Genomic DNA, 13,435 nt, shown 5'->3' with positions numbered 1-13,435 from the left:
GGGGCAGTGTTGACTAGAAAGCTGGGAGGTGCCACATACCCCCATCCCAGAGGGTACCCCTGAGAATCTGTCCAAAGGGGTCCAAGTGTTCAGGGTGGGTGGGCAGCTGGTGGAGGCATAAGGCCGAGGGATGCTGAGCCCTGCACGGTGCAGCCTGCCATGCACCTGCCAGTGCCTATGGATTCCCATCATCCTCCCGTCTCCTCTGGGTGCTAAACTTCCTCTCTGAGAGGCTAGCCAGGGAGCTCAAGCATCAAAGAGCATGGGAGCACACTGTCTTAACCAGCCCAGGTGTGCTGGGTGAGCGGGCAGTGCTGGGGCAGGGTGTGTGTGTGTGTGTGTGTATGTGTGTGTGTGCGCGTGTGCGTGTGTGTGTGTATGCGCGTGTGTGCGCTGTGGCAATTTCTGGTCTCAGGTACTCAGTGTGCATTGGCCAAAGTCATCGGCAGCCTCTTCGTTGTACAGAGGGGAGAACACTGAGGTCTAAAAGAAGACAGTGACTTGCTCAAGGCCCCACAGTGCACTGGGAAGGGGCAGGATTTGAACTTAGGATCTGGAAGGCAAAGACAAGCTACTCTGCCCCCAAGTCTGGAGGGGGATCTGCCTTGTAAGTGAGTTTTTGAAAATGGCTCTGAAGAAGAATACAGGCTCTGAGAGCATCTTGCCCTGGCCCTGTAGCTCGTGGACAGTGGAAAAGGTGATGCAGAGGCTGGTTTGGGGACATCTGTAGAGTGAGTCAGGGAAATCGAGGCTGCCCCTGCATCCCACAAAGGACTGGGTTTCCCTGCAGGTGGTTCAGTGCAAACAGGCTGAAGTAATCTGCTCACAATCTCGACTCCCCTGTGGAAGACCTCGGGCTACGTGGCCATTTTAACAGGGTTCTAGGAGGCAGGTGGCTCCCGGAAGCAGCAGGAAAATGTCACACAGTGCTGAGGGAGAGAGTGGGAGACATGTCTTCCTGCCCGGGCAGCCAAGTCCTGAGGCCGAGGCTGCGCTGTGTCTAATCTGCAGGCTCCACACCCAGGCGGTCGCCTCCTCCGGGACTGGGGCTGGGGCTGGGGGTGGCGGCATGGGAATGGCCCTGGGCCAGTCCCTCGAGCTGTCACCAGGTCTGCAGGTATCAGAACCCCTGGACCGGGCCCCATGCTTCCTTCTGCAAACACAGGAGGTGGCTGGCACTGGACCCTGACAAATAGCATGGGCGCTCGTCTCCCTCTGGTGCCAGGAGGTCTGATGGCGGAGGAGCCCGGGCTCCACGATGGCGTCTCCGAGGGCCAGGAGACAGGCGTGGCCTCATCGCTGCCCATCGCGCTGCCTCGGCTCTCCTTACACACAATGCATACCTGGCGTTGCCCAACCGGGCAGAACCGGAAAATCTATCTGGCACTGGCAAGGATGTGGCCCTTTAATTGCTCTTCGGAGATGGGGGGGCTCATTTACCTCCACTCCTTGGAAATCGAGCCCCAGAACCTGAACAATGGGAGCCCCAGTCGTGGGGGGCTGTCGGGCTGTTACGATTCGTGGCCAATGTCATTAGGAGATGGCTTTGCTTCCTCTGTGGTCGCCTTTTCCTCTTAGCCAAGTGGCTGCCGGAGGGAAGTGAAGAGTTCTGTGTGTGGTGGTGTAGGTGGTCCATGGGGCCTTGGCTGAGCCATCAGCATGGCCTCAGCCCACCCATGGGTTTCTCCCAACCTGCCTCTTGTGCCTTTCACTTGAGAACATTCAAGGAGTGCTCTAAGCCTCGGGGCGCAGCGGGGGTGGGGGTGGGGTGTAGGGGGAGGAAATGGTGGCAAGCCATATTAGACCAGGGCCTGCCAATAAGGAACAAATGGTGAACAAGCAAGCAGGACCTTCCAGACCGTGAGAAGGGCAGTTAGGAAAACAGAGGCCGTGATGTGGCCGGCAGGGGAGGCTGACCATTTTACAACAGGGTGTGGGTAGGCTCCCTAAGGAAGGACACTGGAGCTGGGGCCAGAGCACAGGGAGCAGACACACAGGGACCTGGTGGAAAGGTTTCCAGGCTGGGGGGACCACAAGGGCAGAGGGGTTCAGTGGGCATAAGGGAAGCTCTTGGGGCCACGTGCTGGTGGATACAGAGGGCCCGGGGACCAGGTCCCTACAGTCTACCCCATGCCACCAAACCTAGTGCTGTGTGCTGGCAGAGACACATGGTCAGTGGTGTCAACCTCCAACAAGAAATTGAGTCATGGCCCATGATGGATGCACAGAGATATTAGCCCAGCTTGAGGCCATTTTATGCCATCCCTACAGCACAGGGCTGAAGAGACGGAGGCACAGAGAGCCAAGTAACCTGCCCAAGGTCACGCAGCTATTGGAAGGTGGGGTTAGAATTACTGAAGCTTCCTGGCTCCAGTGTCTCTGTGCTCAGTCCTCGAGTGGGGTGGCAGGCTTTAAAAAAGCTAGGAGGGGTCTCTGCCATCATGGGGGCAGTCAAGACGCATCTAGCCTCCACAGCGCCATGCTCCACGGTCATTAAAAATGACAGCCGAAAAGAGTTTAAAGTGACACAAAAATTCATGCTATGTTAACTGAAGACAGGCAGGGAGCAAAATGGTCAGAAGGGTTCCACTGCGACTGCTGTGCAGAGAAAAAGGACTGGAAGGAAGTCCATTTAGAGGCCTGTGGTCAGGAATGGGATTCTGAGTACTGCTTTCTTTGCTTTCTCCTTTTTTCCTCTTCCCGGTTCTTCTCCTGACCTGGTGTTACTCTCAAGGGGAAGTCTGTGTTCAGGTCCCCCAAGCCTGGCCTCCTGTGCTCAGTCCCAGACCCATAGAAGGCACAGTGCTTGCCCAAGTGCAACTGGGCTGGTACCTGCTGAATTTCTTGAGCCTGGGGAGTAGGGAGAGGCAGAGGGTCCTGGAGGGGCAGGGGAGGCGGGAGGGCCTCTCCCTGTCATCCCAGGGCCAGGTCTGTCAGCACAGCCTAGGAAAGGTCCTCAGGGCCAAAAGGAATTAAACAAGGCCTCTATGTGCTTCTGCCTTGGAACATGCTGTTCCCTCCATCTTGAATGCACTTCCCTGCCTTTTCTGGTTGACAAACTCCAGCTCAACTACTGTCTTCTTGGGAAAGCTTCCTCTCACCTGCCCAGCCTTGTGGGTCCCCGTTGCTGCTTTCTGTTTCTGTCTCCCCACTGCCCACTTCCCTCCCAGTGCCGGTGCCGGTGCATTGGAGGCCCAAGGAGCATTTGCTGCATGAACACAAAAGCGGACAAATATGGGGTTGTCCAGGGGAGCAGGAGGCAGAGGGGGGAAAAATGACTTAGCAGAGTCTGAGCCTCCAGGCCCAGAACACACCTGTAGACCTGAGTGGCCCCAGGGAACAGCACAGGCTGTGGTCTCTGGGTGGCCCTGGGCTCAGGCCCTGTCCGCCTCTCTGGGTGGCCCTGGGTCTGTTTCCCTACCTGGCAAGGACACATGGGGCTAACTGACTGCCTCTAGTCCAACAAGGCCTCAATCCATGTCCCCTTCCCTTCCTCCCGAACCCCCGCCCCACTTCCTGATGGCCCCCAGATGAGGGGTAGGGGTGGGCAGCTGTGACCCTGGGGTGCTGCTGTGACCCTGGGGTGCTGCTGCTTGCCGTAGCGCTCCCTGAGAATGCTCTCCCAGGGCCAGGCTGGTCCTTTCTCACTGAGTGCCAGTTTCACACAAAAGCACAATGGGCTGCAGGCTGGTCTGGGCCTTGGCTTGGGCCAGGGGTAATCAGGAAAGAATGCGGGAAGCACAACTGTTTCCCAAGCCCTGGCCGGCGGGGGCCGCACTGACACAGCCATCAAAGGCCTCCAATTGCCTCCAATTGCTGGCGTCGCTTTCATGTCCAGGGCCAGACTGGAAGAGGGCCTCCATGCTGGTGGGCGGCTTGCACCCCCCCAGTGGGAACTGAACCCTTGTGAGCAGCATGGGGTCACTGGCCCCCTTGGTGGCCCCATGGGGCTATGGCTGATTCCAGACCCTGCCACACTTCCCCCTCAGTTCCCCAGCGGTTTGGGAGAGGGCAAGGGCCGGGGGCTCATCTGGGGTCAGCATCCTGGTGATGACGGAGGGGGCTGAGTAGCTCAGAGGCGCCTCCTGGCAGCTGGGCTGGGCTGCAGTGTGGCAATGGCTGGGGACTGGCAGCAACAGAGGGCCTTGGATTCAACCAGGCTGCAAGTCTGGGTGGAGATGCTCAGGCCTGTGAGCAGGAGGGCTGCCTGGAGGAGGCAGGTGACCATGTAGGTACCTGCTGGGCTTCAGCATATTTCATTTGAAGGAAGGGGTCTATGGCTCCCCTGCTTATGAAGCTGCCCTGCTCTAGCTCACAGGGGGTCCTGGAAAGTCCAGCATCCCAGTGAGATGTGTTTGCTGGATAGATGGTTAACAGGAGAAGCTGAGCTGTGGCCTGGGCTGAGGCCAGATCAGGAGGAAGGACAGGGGCTGCGGGACAGAAATGGAGGAGGAATGGGCAACGACAGATGACGTGTTGAATATGGGGCCCGATTAGTGGAGGTCTGACACACACAGAGGATATGCCGCCATCCCTACTTTGCAGGGGAACCACTGAGATGTAGTGGGTAGGACAACTTGTCATGGCCCCACCTGCAGCAGGTTGATGGTGGAGCAGGGCCAGGCAGACAGTTTCTCAGGGGGAGTTTCAGGACGGAGTGCAGTCCTGGAGGGCCCGGAGGGGTCAGAAGGCATTCCGGGTGGCAAGCCTGAGCGGGGGGCTACATCTCTGGGGGAGAAGGGCTTCCCCTGAGGGCACCTCGGGCTCCTGCCTCCCCGAACCCCCTCTGAACTCGTCTTTGGAGAGTGACAGCAACTTCAGAATCCTCAAACCATCTCTTTGTCAGCCTTGGTTTTCCTATTTCTTTTCATCCTTCAGAGCTAAAGCTTTTAAAGTGGCCAGCTGGGGGCGGGGACAGCATCCTGGTTTTCCCTCCTTTCTCTTCCTGCTATGGATACCGTATGTAAACAAAGATGCAATTTGCTTTAAAAAGATAAGGCGATTAAGTTTTTATCAGACACATACTTTGCTGTCCCTGCGACAAAAGGAATTAGGGGAAGGCGGGCAACCAAATGGTCCCTTTATTGGAACTGTGTTCTCCGTTGAAGTTGCTGAGTGCGGGCTCGACGGGCTCAGCGCGGCCCTTTGAGCTGGAAGCGGTGGGAGCGGGCGCCACGCACCCCCATTTTGATGTCTTAATGTTGCCTAATTCCTCCTTTAATTTATATTAAGCTTCTTAACAGCAACGATGAATTCTTCAAAAACAAAAAGGACTCTTTGCGGAAATCTTTCCCACAGCATGTAAATTGAAATTATAATGTATTCAAGGCTTTGGGGACTGGGGGGTGCGTGGGGAAGGGTAAGGCCAATGCATTAGGTGGAGGGAGGGATTGCTTCGTTTTTTTTTTTAAGGGCAAAAACCAGAACCTGTCTGAAGTAGGCAGGAAATAAGTTGGTCTCCAGAATGAGATGGAGGTTCAATTATTACAGGGTGGCAAGGAGGGAGGAAAGCTTTGTGGTCCTCAAGTTTTCCATCCTGTAGGTGGCCTGGAAGGCGTGAGCAGGCTGGAGGCTATTCCCAACTAACCAGGGCACCCCTGACCATCACTGTCAGCTTCCCAACCTCCCTCAGCTGTCCGTGGCCAGGGGCTGAGACCCCCACGCTCTCACCTGTGAAGCAGAGATCAGAATCCCACCTTGTGGAGGGGCTGGGAGGGGTAAATGACCCGACAGGGAGGGTCTCATCATCCTATATCACCGCCAAGAAACCGAGACGTGGGGAGGTTAAATGAGCTGGTGAGAGAGGCCTGGCCTGGAACTGGGGCCTGCCTGGGGTGGAGTGGCACTGCCACCATGTGCTCAGGGGGCTGGACAGAGACAGACACGGCAAGAGCAGGCCCCCAGCGTGGGCACTGCTGGCATGGGCTCCTCAGCCTCCGCCGCCAGCCGCTCTCTTGCCAGAACTGCCACAGGAACATTTACCTGCCAGCCTACCCCTTCCCATCTGTCTTTGGTACTGCTGCCAGAGAGATCCTTCTAGAACAAAAACCTGATCATTCTTTCCAGCTCAGAAATCCTCGGTGGCTCACACAAACTCTCAGAAAGGGGTCCAAATTCCTCAGTCCAGCCCCTCAGGAGCTGCCTCCTGATGACCCTGTCCTTGACTCTGGCTACTTCCTCCTTACACTGCTATCCCCCGTCCTCTCTCACTCCCCAACACTCAGCCAGTCCTTGGCTGGCCTCTGTACCTGCGGACCCACAGCCTGGGTGCAAAGCCTCACTGCTCCTTCAGGTCTCCCTGCCAAAGGCTTAGCATCTGGTTTAGCCTTCCTAGCCTCCTTCCTCCAAGGAAGACTGCGGTCTCTGCTCACTACCCCGTGTGCAGACCTCTGTGGTCACAGCTGAGTACCTGGGCTGGCTACGTGAGGCAGCCTGCAGTAGCAGCCTGGGTGGCTGTCTACAGTGCGGCCAGGCCTGACAGCTGGCTCTGTCCCAGGGCAGCCCCTTGCTGAGGGAGGTCAGAGCCCATCCGCCTGGCTCCTAATCACCCTCCCACAGCTGGGCAGCCCATTCAGGGGCCTGCCAGTCCATAGGAGGCTTGTCAGCAAAGGGCTCCAAGGGTAAAGGAGGCAGGGTATGGTAATGCACGAGTTCTCATGCCCAGGACATCTTCACAGGCAGCAGGCAGCTCAGCTTTCGGAAGCCTTCCCAGTAATTCAAGGCATGGAGGCCCTCCCTCTGGGACAGGAGCCTGGGCTCCGCCTGTGAGTCTAGCCTCCCTGTGAGGGGTCCTGAAGAAACAACCTGCCAGCTCTGGGTCCCAGGGATGTCTGCCCTGGGATCATCCTAGTCAGTGCTCTTGGGGACCTGCTGAGCCACCCCAGCCACATCCTACCCACAGCCAGCAAGAGGTTATCATCCTTTCCATGCTTTAGGATTCTACTTTACTCTGCTACCTCTGGCCAGGGCCCACCCCATGCCAGGGCGGAGCCTGCTGAGAAGTGGGAGATGCCAGCTCTGGCCTGGGGAGACAAACAAGGCAGGCCCACTGACCTTTTTGGGAGTGGAGCTTAGAGAAGATTGGAGTCTCTCCTTTTCTTCCTCCTGAACAATTTCCTGACACCTACCCTGAGAAAGACTGGGTTAGGAGCCATTGAATGGTTCCTCACCCAAGCAGGGGACAGCTATGTGAACACCTGGCTCCTCTCAGAGAGAAGGAACCAAGTGGGCTCAAGCCAAGAGGGAGGGGTGGTGACTGCAACCCAGGAAAGAGCCAAGGTGACTCCAGGTGGCAGAGTTTCAGAAATGGGACAAGAATCTGTGGGTGAGCTCTTATGAATAGAGATGTAAAAAAAATCCTCAATAAAAATTAGCAAATTGAATCTAACAGCATTTTAAAATGGATTATACTACCATGACCAAATGGGATTTAGCCCAAGTACGTAAGGATGGTTCGAAGTTAAGAAAATCAATTAACATGTAATATGCCACATTAACAGAATGAAGGGGAAAAAAATCACATGATCATCTCAGCTGATGCAGAAAAGGCATTTGATAAAATACAATATACTTTCATGAAAAAACACTCAGAATAAAAGGAATAGAAGGTAACATCCTCAAGATGATATAGGACATTTATGAAAAACCCACAGGTAACATACTTGATGGTCAGAGATTAAAAGCTGTCTCCTGATGTCAGGAACAAGACAGGGTGCATGCTGTCAGCACTGATATTCAACATTGTACTGGAAGTCCTTACCAGAGCAATTAGGCAAGAAAAGAAAAGGCATCCAAATCAGAATGAAAAAAACTATCTCGATTCATAGATGACATGATTCTTTCTACAAAAAATCCGCAAGAAAACTACTAAAACTAATAAACAAATTCAGCAAAGTTGCAGGCTACACAATTAATAGGCAAATATCAGTTGTGCTTCTAAACACCAGCATAGAATATTGTGAAGTGGAAATTAAAAAAAAAAAATCCCATCCACAATTGTTAAAAGAATAAAATACCTAAGAATAAATTTAACCAAGGAGGTAAAGGCCTTATACATGGAAAACTACAAAACACTGCTGAAAGAAATTCAAGAAGACTTAAATAAATGGCAAGGCATCCATGTTCATGGACAGGAAGACCTAATGTTGTTACAATGTCAATGCTACCCAAAGCGGTCTACAGACTCAATGCAACACCTATCAAAATCCTAGCAGCCTTTGTTTTGTAGAAATGAAGAAGGTGATCCTCAAATTTATATGTAATTGCAAGGGACCCCAAATAACCAAATATATATATATATATTTATTCAAACTGTTTTATTCACATACCACACAATCCATCCAAAAATGGCTCTTGGTATAATCACGGAGTTATGTATTCATCACCATAGTCAATATGAGGACATTTTCATTTCACGGGAAAAAAAAATTCATACTCCTATACTCCCCTATTATTGACGCTTAGCTTTGGTCTAGTATCTTTGTTACAACTGATGAGAATATTACAAGGTTACTGTTAACTATAGTCTTTAGTTTGAATTTATTGAATTTTTTCCCATATATTACTCTTTATTAACACCTTGTAATAGTGATGTACATTTGTTCTTGTTCATGTAAGAACTTTCTCATAGCCAAGTCAATATTGCAAAAGAAGAACAAAGTTGAAGGTCTCAAGCTTTCCAATTTCTAAACTTTCTATAAAGCCACAGTAATCAAAATGGTGTGGTACTGGTATAAAGATATGGACCAATGGAATAGAATAGAGAGTTCAGAAATAAATCGATACATCAATGGCCAACTGATTTTTAACTAGGATACAATATATCAGTTGGAAAAAGAATGGTTTCTTCAAAAAATGGTCCAGAGAAAACTGGATATCCACTTGCAAAATGGATCCCTATCTCTCACTACATACAAAAGTTAATTCAAAATGGATTGACAACCTAAATATAAGAGCAAATACTGTAAAACTCTTACAAGAAAACATCTTCAGGACCCAGTAGGCAATGGATTTTTAGGGATTACACTAAAAAGCATGAGCAACAAAAGAAAAGAAAGAAAAAAAGGACATTGTCAAAGGACACTATCAAGAAAGGGAAAAGACAACCTACAGAGTGGGAGAGAATCACTGCTAACAATATATCTGATCTGGGTTTAATATCTAGAATATATCAAGAACTGCTACAACTCAACAATGAAAATACACATAATCCCATTTTAAAATGGACAAAGGACTTGAATAGACAGTTCTCCAAAGATATATAAATAGACAATAGCACATGAAAAGATGCTCAACATCATTTGCCATCAGTGAAATTCAAATCAAAACCACAATGAGATACCACCTTACTCCCATTAGGATGGCTATTATAAAAAAATAAAATAAAATCAGAAAATAATGTTGATGAGGATGTGGAAAAATAGGAACTCATATACCCTACTGGTGGGAATATAAGGTGCAGACACTGTTGAAATCAGTTTGGCGTTTCCTCAGAAAGTTGAAAATACAACTACCATATGAATTGACAAGCCCATTTCTTCATATATACCTCAAAGAATTGAAAGCAGGGACTCAGCCAAATATTTGAACACCAATGCTTATAGAAGCATTATCCCCAATAACTAAAAGATGGAAGTATCCACCAGAAGAATGGATAAACAAAATGTGGTCTGTTTGCACAATGGAATATTATTTGGCTATAAAAAGGAATGAAGTTCTGATACATGCTACAGCATGGATGAACTCTGAAGACATCATGTTGAGTGAAATAAGTCAGATACCAATAAAAAGACAGATATTGTATGATCTCATTGATATGAAATACCTAGAAGAAGCAAAAATCACACAGACAGTAAATTATAGGCTACCAAGAGCCAGGGGGTGAGGTGGGATGGGAAGTATTGCTTTATGGGTGCAGAGTTTCTGCTCGAGGTGGTGAAAAAGTTGGGGTCTTGGGGTAACATAATCTTGGGAATATATAATGCTTCAATTGTATACTTAAAAATGGTTAAAATAGCATACACACACACAAAAGTCTTTGCTTGGGGAAGGCCCAGCTGGCACTATGGGACCAGACCTGGCTAGGTCCCTGCTTCGCCCTGTGGAGGGAAGGGCCTTGGGACTAGCCAGGTAAGGTGGGCTTAGCATTGCAGCAACAACTATTTGAGTGACCACACACTCACCACACACCCACCCTCCTGCAGGTGGGACTAGACAGCTAAGGTCTCTCTCAGGCCTTGTGACATTCCTACAGCCTGGGCTTAAGGCCCTCCTCCCTCTACAAGCTCATGGAGCTGAGGTGACTTGCCCTCACTGTCAAAAATGGAGCTGGGTTCACAGTCAGGCCTGGGATTTCACAAAACCGTCTGCCTGCTACAGCCTAGAGTCTGATTATGGTACCTGGCCACCCCAGGGCTGTGCTGCTTCATGCTGGGAACAGAGGAGCAAGGATGGGTAATGCCAAGGAGGGAGGAAATGGCAAGAGGTAAGGGTGTAGGACCTGGATATGGAAGCACCAGGCTCAAGCACACGCCTCTGCCTAACCTGGGCACCTCCCTACTCCAGGGCAGCGTGAACTAGGCCAGGCTGGAACAAGGACTAGGTTGCCTCTGTGGTTGGGTCCTCCTGGGTAGCCACTGGGTGACCAAGACACATCTGGGCTGCTGGGTTTGGTCACTGTCTGACAGACACTGAAAGCTACCCAAGAGCAGAGAGGAAGGAAAGCCCCTCTTTTTGAGGCAAGCCTGGTCCAAACTATCCCCTAGTTGGACACCAGCTGGGTATCAGTAATTACAGAAATGCTACCAATAATAATAATGGCCCACGTTCATGTGCTTTTGCTATGTACTGGGCACCAAAGTGCTTTCTTTATATAAGCCTGGGTCTCACCTATTCCATAGCTCCCCAAGGGCTAACTCCATTTACACACGAGGAAACCGAAGCACAGAGCTGTTTTATACCTTGCCCATGGTGACACAGGAGGGAAGGGATGGGACCAGACTCTTGACTGCTGCAGCCCTTGGAGCTACCCCCAGGCTGTGACCCCCAACTCCCGCATGCCACTCAGTCAAGGGGGCCTAGTATGCACGTGGGCTGTTGCCCCTAATAGTCTGGACTCTCCAAGGGCAGAGCCCAGCTCTCATCTGATGATGTACCCCAGCGAGCCCAGACCACTCTTCCATTCTACTCACGTGGGCAGGTAAGGTACACTACCACCCTGTTATTCAGGGGTGGAAACCGAGGCCCAGGGACATGAGATGATGTACTCAAGGTCACCCAGACAGCTGGTGGCAGAGAAGGGTCTCTGGCCCCAGAAGGCTCCCACTCTCTCCTCTTTACCAGGTGCAGAAGCTTTCCTCCAGGGAGCTGCAGGAAGGTGCCATCTCTGTTCTCTTGGATGGTGCCTCCCTGTTTGTACTCACGGCTAATCATGCTTTGCCAGATAATTGAACACACACACACATATTAAAGCCTCTTGGAAAGCAGATGGGAGCCATTCCTTTGGTTTCTTCTGTTCAGCTTCTGGCATACAGCAGCCAATTGGCTGGGCTGATGCAATTGCCAGAGAAGAGTGCCCTAGCCTGGGGATGTCCCTGGAGTGAGGCCTCGAGGCTGGCAGCGAGAGGCACTGGGGGACTGTGGGCCAGGGTTGCTGATGGAGTTGCTGAGCCCATGGGCCCGGTGTGGTTCCTGCCTCCTCCACACTGTGGTTTCCTCCTTGTTGAGGACAGAGATGATGGGAACAAGGCCTGCAGCCTATTTCCGCATCTGGGACATGTTGTGTTTTGATGCTGAATGTGACAGCAGCCAGGCCTCTGCTCTTGAACCCCAGCCAGGGGCCCAGGTTACCTGGGTCTCTATCAACTCTAGGTGTGTGAAGGTTGCCAGGGGCTGCCAGGGGCTGTCTCAGGGGAACCTGGGGGTACCCCTCCCCCCCAGCCCAGTCCCTGCTATGCCATGTGCTGGACAGACACCGTCTTGCTGAAATACCCCTATCCCCAGAGAGGCATCACCTGATTATGGTCCCATTTATAAGGTAGGAAACTGAGGTCCAGCAAGGAAAAGTGACTGGCTCAAGGTCTGTCAGTCAGTCAGTGAGTGGTCACTAACTGGGGCCTTTTCTTCCTTCCATGGTACCCACAGTGCAAAGCCCAAGCCTGGCCAAGGCAAAGTGTCTGCTGTGAACAGTGTTGTGGGGGTGGTGGGGGTCTGAGGGCAGCCAGGCAGCACTGAGAGGGCAGCACAGCGGCATATCCGGGGTCTTCCTCTGCCCCCTCGGGGGGGCAGGGACACACCAGGGCAGGGGGTTCTGGGCCAGACTCCCCTGCTCCCTCCTGCTGCAGGAAAGGCTGGTGCAGGATGCCCAGATTGCCCCTTCATCCAGGGATGGCCTTGCAGCCTTCTCCTCGTGGCCAGGGGAGAAGAAGGAGGGAGCACAGTTCCTGGTGGTCGCCATGGAGCACTGTGCCCGCCATGGATGGGGCTGAATTTTAATACTCCAAATGCTTAGTCCCTAAATGTGTACACTTTAACAACAGTTAATCTTCAATTAAAGTACCCAGAGCAGAAACTAAGATAACTCGTTTAAAAGGTAGAGCTTACTGACAATAATAGTCTTCTTCATATTGCTTTTCTTTAAGAAAAAAAATTCCACTTATTAAAAATGCCATTTTTAGGGCTTGGGGAAAAAAAAAAAAAAAGAACCTGAATAATGAAAGCGAACAAAAGCGCAGGGAGCAGTCATTTTCCAGGACCCATATGGGGCTTCTTGATTACTGCATCAGCCCCTGAGCTGGCAAGTCTAGGCAGGTGGGTGGCAGGGGAGGTGGCTGTCTTCCCTGCCTGACAGGAAAAGGGCAGGGGTGGCACAGTGGGGGTGGGGGTGGGGTTAGGGAGGCACTGCTGCATCGGTGGTCCCCATCCTGGTTCTCAGTTTGACAGTGCCAGTCGAGCAAAGTTGAGCCCTCCTTGCCCTGCAAAGCTGCACCTGGAACCAGAGCAGGGAAGGGCAGAGCAGCCCACCCCAGAGCACACAGGCTGATGGGGCTGGGGTGCCTGTCCCTCGGATTTGTGCTGAGAAGTCAATCTCGAGTTGGGCCTGTGGCTTGGCACCAGGGAGGCAGGTACTACGTGCAGCCTGGCCAGCTCAGGCCTGGGGTTATGGCAGACATGTAAATGCTGAGCCCCCACTCCACCAACACCCCCTGCCTCCGAACAGCTGCACCATCGCCCCCCCACCCCCACCCCAATAGCTCTCCCTCTAGGACAGCCCTCAAGCCCACGTGTGGGTATCCCCAGATCCTAACCAGAGCCGAGACCTGTTTCTGCCACGATAATGGGTGGCTCTCTCCCAGGCTTCCCCGAAGTGGCAACTAGCGTCTTATACCTATGTCCATGGCCACCAGTGCTGAGGTTCTTTGGAGGCCCCAGGCCAGGG

At 52.0% G+C, this 13,435-nt stretch overlaps 1 protein-coding gene across 3 annotated transcripts in view; it reads right to left on the bottom strand.

The window, feature by feature from the left end:
* Nucleotides 1–13,435, bottom strand: part of EEFSEC (eukaryotic elongation factor, selenocysteine-tRNA specific) — a 348,015-nt gene that overhangs the window by 1,484 nt on the left and 333,096 nt on the right. The gene's annotated exons all lie outside the window — the stretch shown is intronic.

This window comes from Tamandua tetradactyla, chromosome 9 (genome assembly GCF_023851605.1).
Source record: "Tamandua tetradactyla isolate mTamTet1 chromosome 9, mTamTet1.pri, whole genome shotgun sequence".
In the NCBI taxonomy this organism is placed as follows: Eukaryota; Metazoa; Chordata; class Mammalia; order Pilosa; family Myrmecophagidae; genus Tamandua; species Tamandua tetradactyla.
Note: the sequence above shows the minus strand (reverse complement) of the source record. Positions and strands in the feature narration are given on the sequence as shown.